Raw genomic sequence first — 12,425 nt, 5'->3', positions numbered from 1 at the left:
TTTTCTGAAAATTTTTTATATGTCCTTGAGTTGAACTGAGTCCTGAAATTTATCAGTCCCTCTCTTATACCAGACATACTAATAATAATAGCAATAAAATAGCAGCAGGATCCAGGCATGGTGGTGCGACACACACCTGTAATCCCTGTGGCTCCAGAGGCTATCAAGAGGATCACGAGTTCAAAGCCAGCCTCAGCAATTTAGTGAGACCCTGTTTCAAAATCAATTTTTTTTTAAACGTGCTGGGGATGTGGCTCAGTGGTTAAGTGTCCTTGGATTCCATCCTTGGCCTCAAACAATAAAATAAGGTAAAATAGCAGTAGGGATTATCTCACTTATAGTTCACATGGATTTTAATAACTAGTAGGTACAAATTCATACAATGTTAGAGGTGGAAGGGATCTGAAGGCTAAATTCCTCTAAATTCTAAAGGGAAATAATGGAGGTCCAATGTCTATTTTGTGAACTAAATAGTAAATTGATTTATTTTATGATGCTGGGAATCAAACCAACAGCCTCACACAGGCAAGGCAAGTGCTCTACCGTTGAACTACACCCCCACTCATAAACAGTGAATCTCTTATAAGTGTGGCACACTGATTATGCCACTCTTGAATTGTAAATTTATTAAGGGCAGGCAGCATGTCCCACTTTATAAAAATAAATGGTCATTCTTGGGCTGGGGTTGTGGCTCAGTGGTAGAGTGCCCGCCTAGCATGCAGGAGGCACTGGGTTCAATTCTCAGCACCGCATAAATGTAAAATAAAGATATTGTGTCCACCTAAAGCTTAAGAATAATTATTTTAAAAAAATAAAAAAATAAATGGTCATTCTGAATGGAAATTGAGTTACTAAATACTATGAATATTAAATATAACCTAAAAGTTTTATGTGTAGGTTAAGATGAATTTACCTTTTTGTGCTACTTTAAAATAAATGTTTAGTGTAGATGCACACAATATATTTTATTTATTTATTTATTTTTATGTGGTGCTAAGGATTGAACCCAGTGCCTAACACGTGCTAGGCAAGCACTCTACCACTGAGCCACAACCCTACCCCCCACTTTTTTGTACTTTTTATAAAGTGTTCTTTTCTTTGTTATTTAATCTTTATCCTCCTCTCTTTGTTGACCAATGCTACTTGTTCAGTTGAAAACTTATTTCTCAAAATCTTTCCAAACGAGCTGAAAACGATACGAAAATTAATACCTATTCTTTTTTGTGTCGATGGTTTACTGATTTGTAGTAATACAGCTGGCTGGGCATAAAGATCTCATGATTTACCATTATTTGCCTGAGAGATTCATCTCTCTTTAACTTTTCGCTAACTTCTTCTCATTGGCTTTTACTTTTCTATTCTCCACCCTTCATTCCAAAACAAACCAAGGAAGGCTTTGGAGGCCTTTGATTCCACCATTCACCAGTCTCAGACTTCTTTTTTTTTTTTATTTCTTTGATTTATTGAATCCCAATAGTTAATTTTCTATTTTTGCATATTCAGACTTCTTAAATAGGTGTTCTACCAGATAATTTGCACTTTAATTATGTAGTATCTGATTATCTGGCTTTCCCCACAATTTGAACTTTTTTTTTAAAGAGAGAGAGAGTCGAGAGAGAGAGAGAGAGAGAGAGAGAGAGAGAGAGAAAAAAACTTTAGTATTTATTTTTTAGTTATCGGTGGACACAACATCTTTGTACGTGGTGCTGAGGATCGAACCCGGGCCGCACGCATGCCAGGCAAGTGCGCTACCGCTTGAGCCACATCCCCAGCCCCCACAATTTGAACTTTTACTTCAATAAATAATTCTTATCTATCAATTCTCTATTTGCTTATTATTTCTCAAACATGTCTCCCTCTCTAACTGGATTATAAACTTGTTAAAGACTATTTTATACACTATAATATCCTAGTATTTCCTTATAGCATGGGGTGAGGGTGATAGAAGTGGCTCAGTAAATATCTGTTGATTAACCAGTGCTCCCTTAAGCAATCCTTTCCTTTGCATTCATACTTCTCTATATGCAGTGACAATGGGATTATCTTCCAACTGGTCTTTCTACCTGTATGCTGTCTTCTCAAGATAATCTTATATATCACTGCCATAATTAATTCCTGTACCCTGAAAATTATGGTGGTTCTTCCATATTTTATTTCCTATTTTTTGTTACTATAACAAAATACCTGAGGCTAGATACTGTGTGAAGAAAATAGATGTGGGATAGGGGTACAGCTCAGTGGTAGAGTATGTGTTTATCATGTATGACACCTTGGTTTCTATTCCCAGCACCACAAAAATAAAATAAGTGTAATTAGCTCTCAATTCTGGAAGTCCAAGGGCATGGTCCTGTAATCAGTTTGCTTCTGAGAAGGGCCCCCTTGGCTGTGTCACATAGTGGCACATGTGCCTAAAGGAGAGATCACACAGAAGCCACAAGGCTCAGCTCACTCTTTTTTTTTCAAACATTTTTTTGTAGTTGTAGAAGGACAGAATGCCTTTATTTTATTTGTCTCATTTTTATGTGGTGCTAAGAACAAAACCCAGTGCCTCACACATATAAGGCAAGTGCTCTGCCACTGAGCTACTGTCCCAGCCCAGCTCACTCGTTTTTAAGAACTTTTTTTATGACAACTAACTCAGGGCCCCCGTGAGACTACCTTGATCCCTTCCAAGGACAGTGGCCCAAATGAGCTATCCCGTTCCCACTAGGCCTCACTTGTTAAAGGTTCCATGCCACCTCTCAACATTTCCATTCTAGAGAATTAGCTTCCAATATACAAATCCTTCCTTGGGGGAAGTACTCAAATCATATTCAGAACCGTAACATAAAGTTCATATCCCTTAGCATGGAATTCAATCCTTTTGAAAGTGATCTAAATTTTTCTTTCCTACCTTAACAACTTCACGTAATCTGTGATCTAACAAAAAGAAAACACACAACACACACATACACACACACACTCATGTGCACACCCAGACACACACTCCTCTTGAAGCACATTCCACACTTTCCTTGGCCAGAATTTTTATGCCTGTAGATATTATATCCATCTTTATACAGAAGCAAAATAACATAGTGGAGGAGCTGTGAGATCTAAATCAGACCATCTGGGTTTGGATTCTTGTTCTGAAATGTATTAGCTGTGTGATTTTCTATAGCATTCTTGTATCCTCTCTCTCTCTCTCTCTCTCTCTCTCTCTCTCTCTCTCTGGTACTGGGAATTTAAACCAGGGGCACTTTACCACTGAGCAACATCCCCAGCACCTTTTACTTTTTATTTTGAGCCAGGTCTTACTAACTTGCTGAGACTAATCTTGAACTTGAGATCCTGTTGCCTCAGCCTTCCGAGTCACTGTGTTTACAGGCATGCCCCAATGTGCCCGGTTTAATGTACTTCTAGTCTCTGCACCTCAGTGTTTTCATCTGAAAATGGGACCAATATCAGGAACCTTTCATGGAGTTTGAGAGGATTAAATGAACTGATGTATGTGGAAGTATTTAGAGTGCTTTCATATAGCAATTCCTATGTTACAAGTGGCTCTTTTTCAACTTTCTTTGCTGCTTCTTCCTCTTCTTAGCTTTTAGACCTCTTCTCTTTTTTTTTATTCACACTCATTATCTTAATGATCTCATTCAGTCTCATAGCTTTAAATATCATTTTTATTTGTTAACTCCTAAATTTATATCTCTAGTCTAGACCTCTCCTCTGAACTCCAGACTCATATATCCAGCTGTATCCTCATAGATGTCTAAAAAGCATTTCAAACTTAGAATGCCAGCTCCTGAAATTTTCCCTTATCTGCTTCTTCCAACAGTCTTCTCAGTCCTTGAAATGACAGTTCTATCATCTCAGTTGCTCAAATAACTATTAAATTGTTTTACTCATACCCATATCCATCACTTCTCAATCCTTTAAGAAATCTTGATAACTTAGTTTCTAAAATATATCTAACTGATTCCTGCCAGTTACAAGTCTGGTACAAATTGTCATCATCACTTATAGTGACCCTCTTGTTGTTCCTCTAAAACATTTTCTTCACATATTCTCCACACAGGAGCCACAGTGATCCTGTGAAAATGTATGACAAGTCATGATATTTCTCTACTCTGAATCTTCCAATAGCTTTCTTTTCACCACATGATCTGTGCCTCACTCCTTTCCCCTTCATTTCAGACTTCATCTCCTCCGCTTTTGCCCTTGCTCTTGCTGTTCCAGCTGTATCATCCTCCTTTTTATTTATTGAACACACTAGACATTTCCCAGCATAAGAATATTCAAACTTATTTCTTCTGCCCAGAACCAACTTTCCCAAATATCTACATGACTCTCATCATATATTAACATTTTGATTTAGATGTCATATTTTTGGTGAGACTTTCCTTGGCCCCTTATTTTAAATTGAAATTCACTATCCAATGACACCTAGCCCTGTACTCACTCCCATTAGTACTATATCACTATTTGCTATATATATTTTTTATTTATTTTGCTTATTGTTCTCTTCTCCCACTAGAAGGAAAATACAAATGTCACGATAAGAAAAGGCTATTGTCATTTTGTTCATTTTTGTATTCCTAGCTACTGTAATACTACCTACTATATATTAGATAAATAAATGAAGAAAAGAAGAGATGGATAAATGGACAATCTGATATACATAAATACAGATATAGATACCTATTTTTTCCTAGTAGTTGAAACTTGCTCATTGAACAAATAATTAATGAGTACCTACCTACTGCATGCCAGGTAATAGGTTGGGTGATGGAACTTAAATGCCAATATAAACTTGATCCCTGCCTCACAAAATTGGAACAGTATACTGGGGGCTGCAAATAAATAAGCAAGCAGTTTAATAATTGTGGTGCTATTACTAAATAGCAAAGGTGACTGTGGAATGCAGAGGGCCCTAACTTGGACTTTCAGGACCAGGGAGTGGTCATATGATGAAGTGATACCTGAACTGAGACCTTGCAAATAATCAAAAGAAGAGTGCTTCAGACAGTTGGAACAGTACATACAAAATTCTTGAGGTAACAAATAACATAGAGCTTTAAATTTTTCTTATCATAAGAATTTTCAACACTGGAAATGGAGTGTAGCTTAGTATTAGAGCACATGCCCAGCATGCAAAGCCCTAGATTCAATTCCTGGCACACACACAAAAAAATCAGCATACATAAAAGTAGAAAGAGGGGCTGAGGGTATAGCTTAGTTGGTAGAGTGCTTGCCTTGCATGCACAAGGCCCTGGGTTCAATCCCTAGAGCTGCAAACAAACAACAAAAGTAGAAAAAATTTGTAATGAATGTCCTTTTTCCTCTTATCCAGTTTTAACAATTACCAAATTAGGGCCACTCTTTTTTCATTTAAAACATGCTCCAACCCCTCTCATTCCTTATTTTGAACAGTCAGACACTATATAATTTAATCCATAATTAATATAATTTAATACATAGATACTTTAATTAACTTTTTTGAAAGATACCTTTTTTCTTTTAATATAACCACAATAGGGGGCTGCGGTTGTGGCTCAGCGGTAGAGTGCTCGCCTAGCATGTGCGGGGCCCTGGATTTGATCTTCAGCACCACATAAAAATAAATAAATAAAGGTATTGTGTCCAATTACAACTAAAGAATAAATATTTAAAAAAATATATAACCACAATACCAATATCACACCTAAAAATTAAGACTCTTAAATATCCATCATTCAATATTTCTAATTGTCTTATAATTTTAATTAAAATCATTTTTATTATTATGGATATTTCATAAATTCAAAAGAATGTGGTATATATATGTATACATACACACACACACACACACACACATACACAACAGTTCTACTCAGCCATAAATAAGAATGAAATAATGTCATATTCAGGTAAATGGATAGAACCAGGGGACATCATGCTAAGTGGGATAAACCAGACTTGAAAAGTCAAAGTTGAAAGTTTTCTCTCCTATGGGGAAGCCAAAGAGAAAAAAAGAGATTTTTAAAGCAGGCAATATCATTAAAATAGAAGGGAGATCAGTAGAGTAGAGGTAGAAGATCTAGGGGCAGGCACTCAGTAAGGAGAAGCGGGGAAGGAAAATGAAATGTACTAGAGAATGTACTGGAGCATATGTGAATATGTCACAATGAAATCTACCACTATGTATAATTATAATGCATAATAAATACATAAAATAATAAATAAATATTATAAAATCTTGTGTTATTATGAATATTTTTGTGCATATGCAAAACCTCAAAAATAGTATAATAAATATCTATGTACCTTTTACCCAGTTTCAACAATTATCAAATCATGGCCACTCTAGTTTCATCTGCTGCCCTCCTCCCAAACATTGAACTTTTCCTTTTCTTTGTAGTTCCAGGGATTAAACTCAGGACCACAACCAAAGCTAGGCCAGGGCTCTAAGACAGAGTTATACCCCTGGCCCCTGCATTTTTTTTTAAAGGGGACATTCAATATGAAAAACAAAGACTGTTTTTATTGAGCTCATCAATAAACCAAGTCACAATTAAGAGGGATGATAACATTAATATAATAACCATCATTAAAGCAAATTAAAATACAAAGTATCTGAAATGATTTTACAGTGACATAGTTCCTTAATAGATTAAGGAAATAGAGTGTTTATTAATTGCTTTCTCATTTCAAGTTTTTTCTATTTTTTTTTCCTTTTTAAAAATTTTCTTTTCTTAGTTGTTAATAGAACTTTATTTTATTTATTTATACATGGTGCTGAGAATCAAACCCAGTGCCTCACACATACCAAGCAAGAATCAAACCCAGTGCCTCACACATAACAGTGCTACTGCTGAGCCCCAGCCCCAATTTTTTTTCCTTTCTTTATTTGCTTGGTTTTGTTTGGGGTGGGGACTTGCCCTGGGGATTGAGCCCGGCACCTTGAGCATGCTAAGCAAGCACTCTACCACTGAGATATACCCCCAACCCAAATACTATTATTTTTATGAGTGCTAGGGAAATAGATCTAAGAGATGTAATGGAAATTATTGATTAAAAAAATAGGAGGTTGTGGTGAGTAAATAACATTTTTCTGTTTTTTCTCCTCATTTTATTTTAACTATTATTTTAATTGTATAAATTTATGAGGTACAATGTGATAATTTAACACATGTATACAGTCTGACAGTCTGCCATAAGTAAGATTCTCCCCCCACCCCACCCCCTTGTCCCCCCCACCCCTTTGGTGCTATGAATCAAACCCAGGGCCTTAGGCATGTTAAGCAGGCACTCTACCACTGAGATACATCTCCAGCCCATGAATAAGATTTTGTTTTCTTTTGGTATTAGGGATTTAACCCTAGGGTGCTTTACCACTGAGCTGCATCCTCAGCCTTCTTTCTGCCTTATTCTGAGACAGGGTATTGCTAAATTACTTAGGGCCTCACTAAATTGCTGAGTCTGGCTTCAAACTTGCATTCCTCCTGTCTCACCCTCTCAAATTCCTGGGGTAACAGGCATATGCCACTGAACCCAGCTAAAATTTCTGAATTCATAATTTCAAAGGTAAGATAGTTATTACTCCATATTGGATATTTGTGTTTATTTCTCACCATCCCTAATGGACTAGAGCAGAGGTCTGCTACCTATATCCCTGAAGCTAAAATCCAGCCTATAATCTGTACAGCTCCTGAGGTAAGAATGGTTTATAAATTTTTAAAGAGTTGTAAAACTGAATACTATGTAATAGAAACTTTATGTGATCTGCAAAGCCTAAACTATTTCCTGTCTGACTTTTTACAGAAATATTTTATGAAATTCTTGGCTGGAGCTATTATGTTCAATAAGGTATCCCATAGCCTTATGTGATTATTTAAATTTAAATTAATCAGACAGGCACTGTGACCTGTAATCCCAACTACTCATGAGGCTGAGGCTGAAAGATCACAAAATCAAGGCAGCCTGGGTAATTTAGCAAGACCCTCTCTCAAAATAAAAAGAGATGATGGTATAGAACAGTTCAGTGATAGAACACCCCTGATTTCAATCCCCAGTAATACAAACAATAAATTTAAGTGTTGAGAGTGATGGCACTCGCCTGTAATCTCAGCAACTCTGGAGGTTGAGGCAAGTTCAAGGCCAGCCTCAGCAATTTAGCAAGGCCCTAAGCAATTTTGTGAGATCCTGTCTCAAAATTAAAAAAAAAAAAAAAAAAAAAAAGAACTGGGGATGTTGCTCAATGGCTAAGCACCACTGGGTTCAATCCCCAGTGTCAAAAAATAAATTTAATGAATGAATTATAAGTAATAATAAATGTTTGGTTTCTCAGTTGTACATACCACATTTCCAGTGCTTAAAAGCCATACATAGCTACTGGCTATTGTACTGCACAGCATTGGATTACAAGTTGTTTGCCAATAGGCAGGATATATTTTTAATTTATCTCTCACCAGAATTGTGCTTTAGCAAATGTATTCTCTTTCAATATAGGTGGCTGGATGACCACAACACAGTTTCAGTACTGAGCATTTCGTTATGTTAGTGTACATAAAGTGCTTAGAATTGCCCCCTGGAACATCCTAAATGTTTATTACAGGTTAAGAACTATTATAAATATGAAAAAAATTAAGAAAAAAAGAACTATTATTATTATTATCATTATTACTATTATTATTATTTGCAAGGTGTGGTAAGTAATGGGGCCTATTGGAAGAAATTAATAACATCTCTCTCAAGGCACTAAAATTGAAGTGAAGAACTGAAGGTCAGTTGTCCAACTGGCTTCCTGGGGTTGAGGGTAACTCGTGACCCAAGTATACTCTTAAGGATAAAGGAGACCATTGCTGGATACAAATTTTGCTTCTGTTGGGAAGAATTTTCTGACACTGAGCATGTTGGTGCACTCCTGTGATCCTAGCAATTCAGGAGGCTCAGTCAGGAGGATTTCAAGTTTGAGGCCTGCCTCAATAACTTAGTAAGATTCTGTCTCAAAAAATTTAAAAAAAAAGGGTGGGGCTGTAGCTCAGGGGTAAAATACCTCTGGGTTCAGTCCCCAGTACCACAAACTGATTGTTTGGTTTAACAAAAAATAGTAATTTGTTTATTATCTAAACTGGAACTAATGAAAACCTCTAAAATCTAATTTAGAGCTACTTGTTGTTGGTACTGAAATCAGGAAAGGAAAATTATCTATTTAGAGCATTTTTACTTATTTTTCTCTGATCAAAGCCAAATGCTAATATGATTATGATTGTGATATCTGAAAATAGCTGATATTTTTGATATGATATTTTTTTGTCATTTAATGGTCCTGTGAGGTATATATTAGTATTAGATTAAATAATTGAAGAACAGAGAAGATAAATAATTTGACCAAAGTTCAACAGCTAATTAGTAGAAGCATCAGTCTTTAAACCCAACCCATATTCCACAACCCATATTCTTAGCCACTTCACCATAATGCCATATACTATAAATATGTCTGCCTTAGTTAAAATCAGTAGTGTCCCCTTGAATAAATGATAATGAACTTGAATTTTCATAGTTCATTTAAAAAACATGTAATGAAAACCTTGTATGTAATAAGTACTAGTCTCAGCCCAAAAGATAACAGCAGCATAAGGCTTGCCTCCTGCTTCTAAAAAGATTATAAATGAGAAAAGAGATGTAAATGTACAAACTTACAAAACAATAAAATGAGGTAAGTGCTAAAAGGCAACTGTGACAAAGGGCATTAAAATATTTGCAGGGACACAGCAGTGCAAATGCCAATTGATTACATGAGCTGAATCAGAGAGAGTCTCAGATTTACATTTCAACTAGTTCTTGAAGGATGTTCAGGCTTGGAGAAATATGTAAATTGCATTCCAGGCAAAAGGCATTATAGAAGCAAAAGTGTAGAAGGATGGCTTGGTGAAGGAGCATGGGTGAGTGACAAGAAATGAGGCTGAGAATATATGAAATGATCTCATTTTTCACCCTCTTTCATGTGAGGATACGGGAACAAAATGGTCTTTACAAAACAAAAGCAGCTTTTACCAGATTAAGACCTTGATCTTGGATTTCCCAGTCTCTGGAATCCTAACAAATAAATGTTTGCTGTTAAACCACACAGTGTGTCTATTTTGTTATAGCAGCATGAGACAAGAAGCAAGAAATGAGGCTGATAATATGAATATGTCTAACTAGGCCATCTTCATTAGTTTGTCAACTATTATTAGAAATTGATTGTGTTCTTCTTTTTTAATAAGAAGTTCATGATCTTGGTCAATAGTTCAGAAAGATAGAAAGTTGAAAGAAAGGTTCTCTCCCTCCCAAACCAAGTCCCTATTAACTCTGGTAAATTTTAAACTATATCTTATGTATACTTCTGTATTTTTTTCTGTTTGTTCAAGCATATATGCGTGAGTCTGTGCATAGATGTGTTTGGGTGAACCTGGGTATTTTAAACAAAAATGAGATCATACTAAATATAAGCTCTTCAAGTTCTTTTCCTCACTTAGTAAGTTCTATAAACTTTCTAAGGCTCAGGATATAGCTCAGTAATATAGTGCTTGATTTGCATGCTCAAAGACCTGGCTTCCATCCTTAGCACCACTGCATAGGTGTGTGTGTGCGCGCACGTGCGCGCACATACACACACACACACAAGCATAATTATATAATTATTTTTAAAATATATATATTTTTAGAGATGGACACAATGCCTTTATTTTTTTTATTTGTTTTTATATGGTGCTAAGGATCAAGCCCAATGCCTCATAGGTGCTAGGCAAGTGCTCTACCACTGAGCCATATTATTAATAGACATTTGGTTGTTAGTTCTTCTAGTGATTACAAACTATGCAATGATTATGTTATGTGTGTTTCTATATATATTCATATTTATGGGAATATTTACAGGATAAAGTGGAATTGATGGGTTAATGAGTTCATGTATTTAAGTTTTAATAGATAATTATAAATTTTCTTTGAAAATTTGTACAAGTTTCTACTTACATCAGTCCATTTTTTTGAGAATGAATGTTTTCCAATACTCTTGTTAACATCATACATTAACAATCTTTTTAATCTTTGTCAATCTTATAGATGAAATATATTCCTCATATATCACTTCTTTATTTTATGTTCATTAGTCATTTATTGCTTTTTTATGTGAATTGCCTGTTTGTGTCCTTTGCGATACTTTCCTATTAGAATTGTTTCTCTTGGGCTGGGGTTGTGGCTCAGTGGTAGAGTACTTGCCTAGTATGCATGAGGCACTGGGTTTTATCCTCAGCACCATATAAAAATAAAATAAAATAAAGATATTGTGTCCACCTAGAACTAAAAAATAAATATTTTTAAAAATAATTTTTTTCTTTTTTTCTTGTGGAGATATAAAAATAATTTTATATAAAATGTATTAAAATTCCTTTGTGGTTTCTAGATTTTCTCTTCCCCAAGAATTCTTGAACATTTCACATGTTTTCCTTTTGTATCCTGATTTGCATTCATTTTTTAAAAACTGATCCAAAAAATAAAATAAAATAAAATAATAAATGAATGAATAAATAAATAAATAAATAAACAAACTAACTAACTGATTCTTGGGTCCATAAAAAAATCTACTTTGGCATAAGTACAGAGGTAGGAATTTAATTTAATGTTTTATATATTTTTGTAAAAATTGTTAATAAGTTGTCACAACAACTTTTTTATTTTTTGGTTTTATTTGTTTGTTTCTTTTTGTTTTTTGTGGTGTTAGGGATCAGATCCATGGCACATGCTAGGTAAATATCCAATAAATGACATTTGATGAATAATTTATAATTTTCCTATATGTTAGGTCTATTTCTGGGTCCTGTTCTATTGATTTTTGTCTAATTCCTGACTGCTACACATTTTCTGTAACTGCTGCAAATTTATAACATATTATAATGTCTGTTATAATCAGTATCTCATCAATACTTTTATTTTTCAAAACTTTTCTGCCTCTTCTCATGTTTCATTTTCCAAGAGAACTTTAGAATAATTTTGTTAAGTTCTTTTAAAAAAATCGTGTCTTTTGAGCTTGCTTCAGCAGAGCATATATTAAAATTGAAATGAAACAGAGAAGATTAGCATGGCCCCTGCACAAGAATAACACACAAATTTATGAAGTGTACCATATTTTTTAAAACATCATGTCTTTTAACTCAAAAAACATAACAGCAAATAGAATAAAATAAACCAATTAATAAATGGGCAAATGAATTAAATAAACACTTTTCAAAAGAAGAAATATAAATGGCAAATGAATATATGAAAAAAAATGTTCAACATCTCTGGTAATCCAGGAAATGAAAATCAAAACATCACTGAAATTTCACCTCACACCTGTCAGAATGGTGGTTATCAAGAACATAAACAATAATAAATGCTGGAGGGGATGTGGAAAAAAAGGAAAACTTTTACACTCTTGGTTG

The 12,425-nt window shown here is 34.8% G+C and overlaps 1 non-coding gene across 1 annotated transcript; it reads left to right on the top strand.

Moving 5' to 3' along the window:
* Nucleotides 1–12,029: 12,029 nt before the first annotated feature.
* On the top strand, nt 12,030–12,134 carry LOC124090075 (U6 spliceosomal RNA). The gene has a single exon (XR_006850940.1). It is a non-coding gene; the product is annotated as a U6 spliceosomal RNA (small nuclear RNA).
* The last annotated feature ends 291 nt before the right edge of the window (nt 12,135–12,425 follow it).

The sequence above is a fragment of the Marmota monax genome, unplaced genomic scaffold (assembly GCF_021218885.2).
Source record: "Marmota monax isolate L192 unplaced genomic scaffold, Marmota_monax_Labrador192_F-V1.1 WCK01_AAM20220418_F8-fsc00134, whole genome shotgun sequence".
Lineage (NCBI taxonomy): Eukaryota > Metazoa > Chordata > Mammalia > Rodentia > Sciuridae > Marmota > Marmota monax.
Note: the sequence above shows the minus strand (reverse complement) of the source record. Positions and strands in the feature narration are given on the sequence as shown.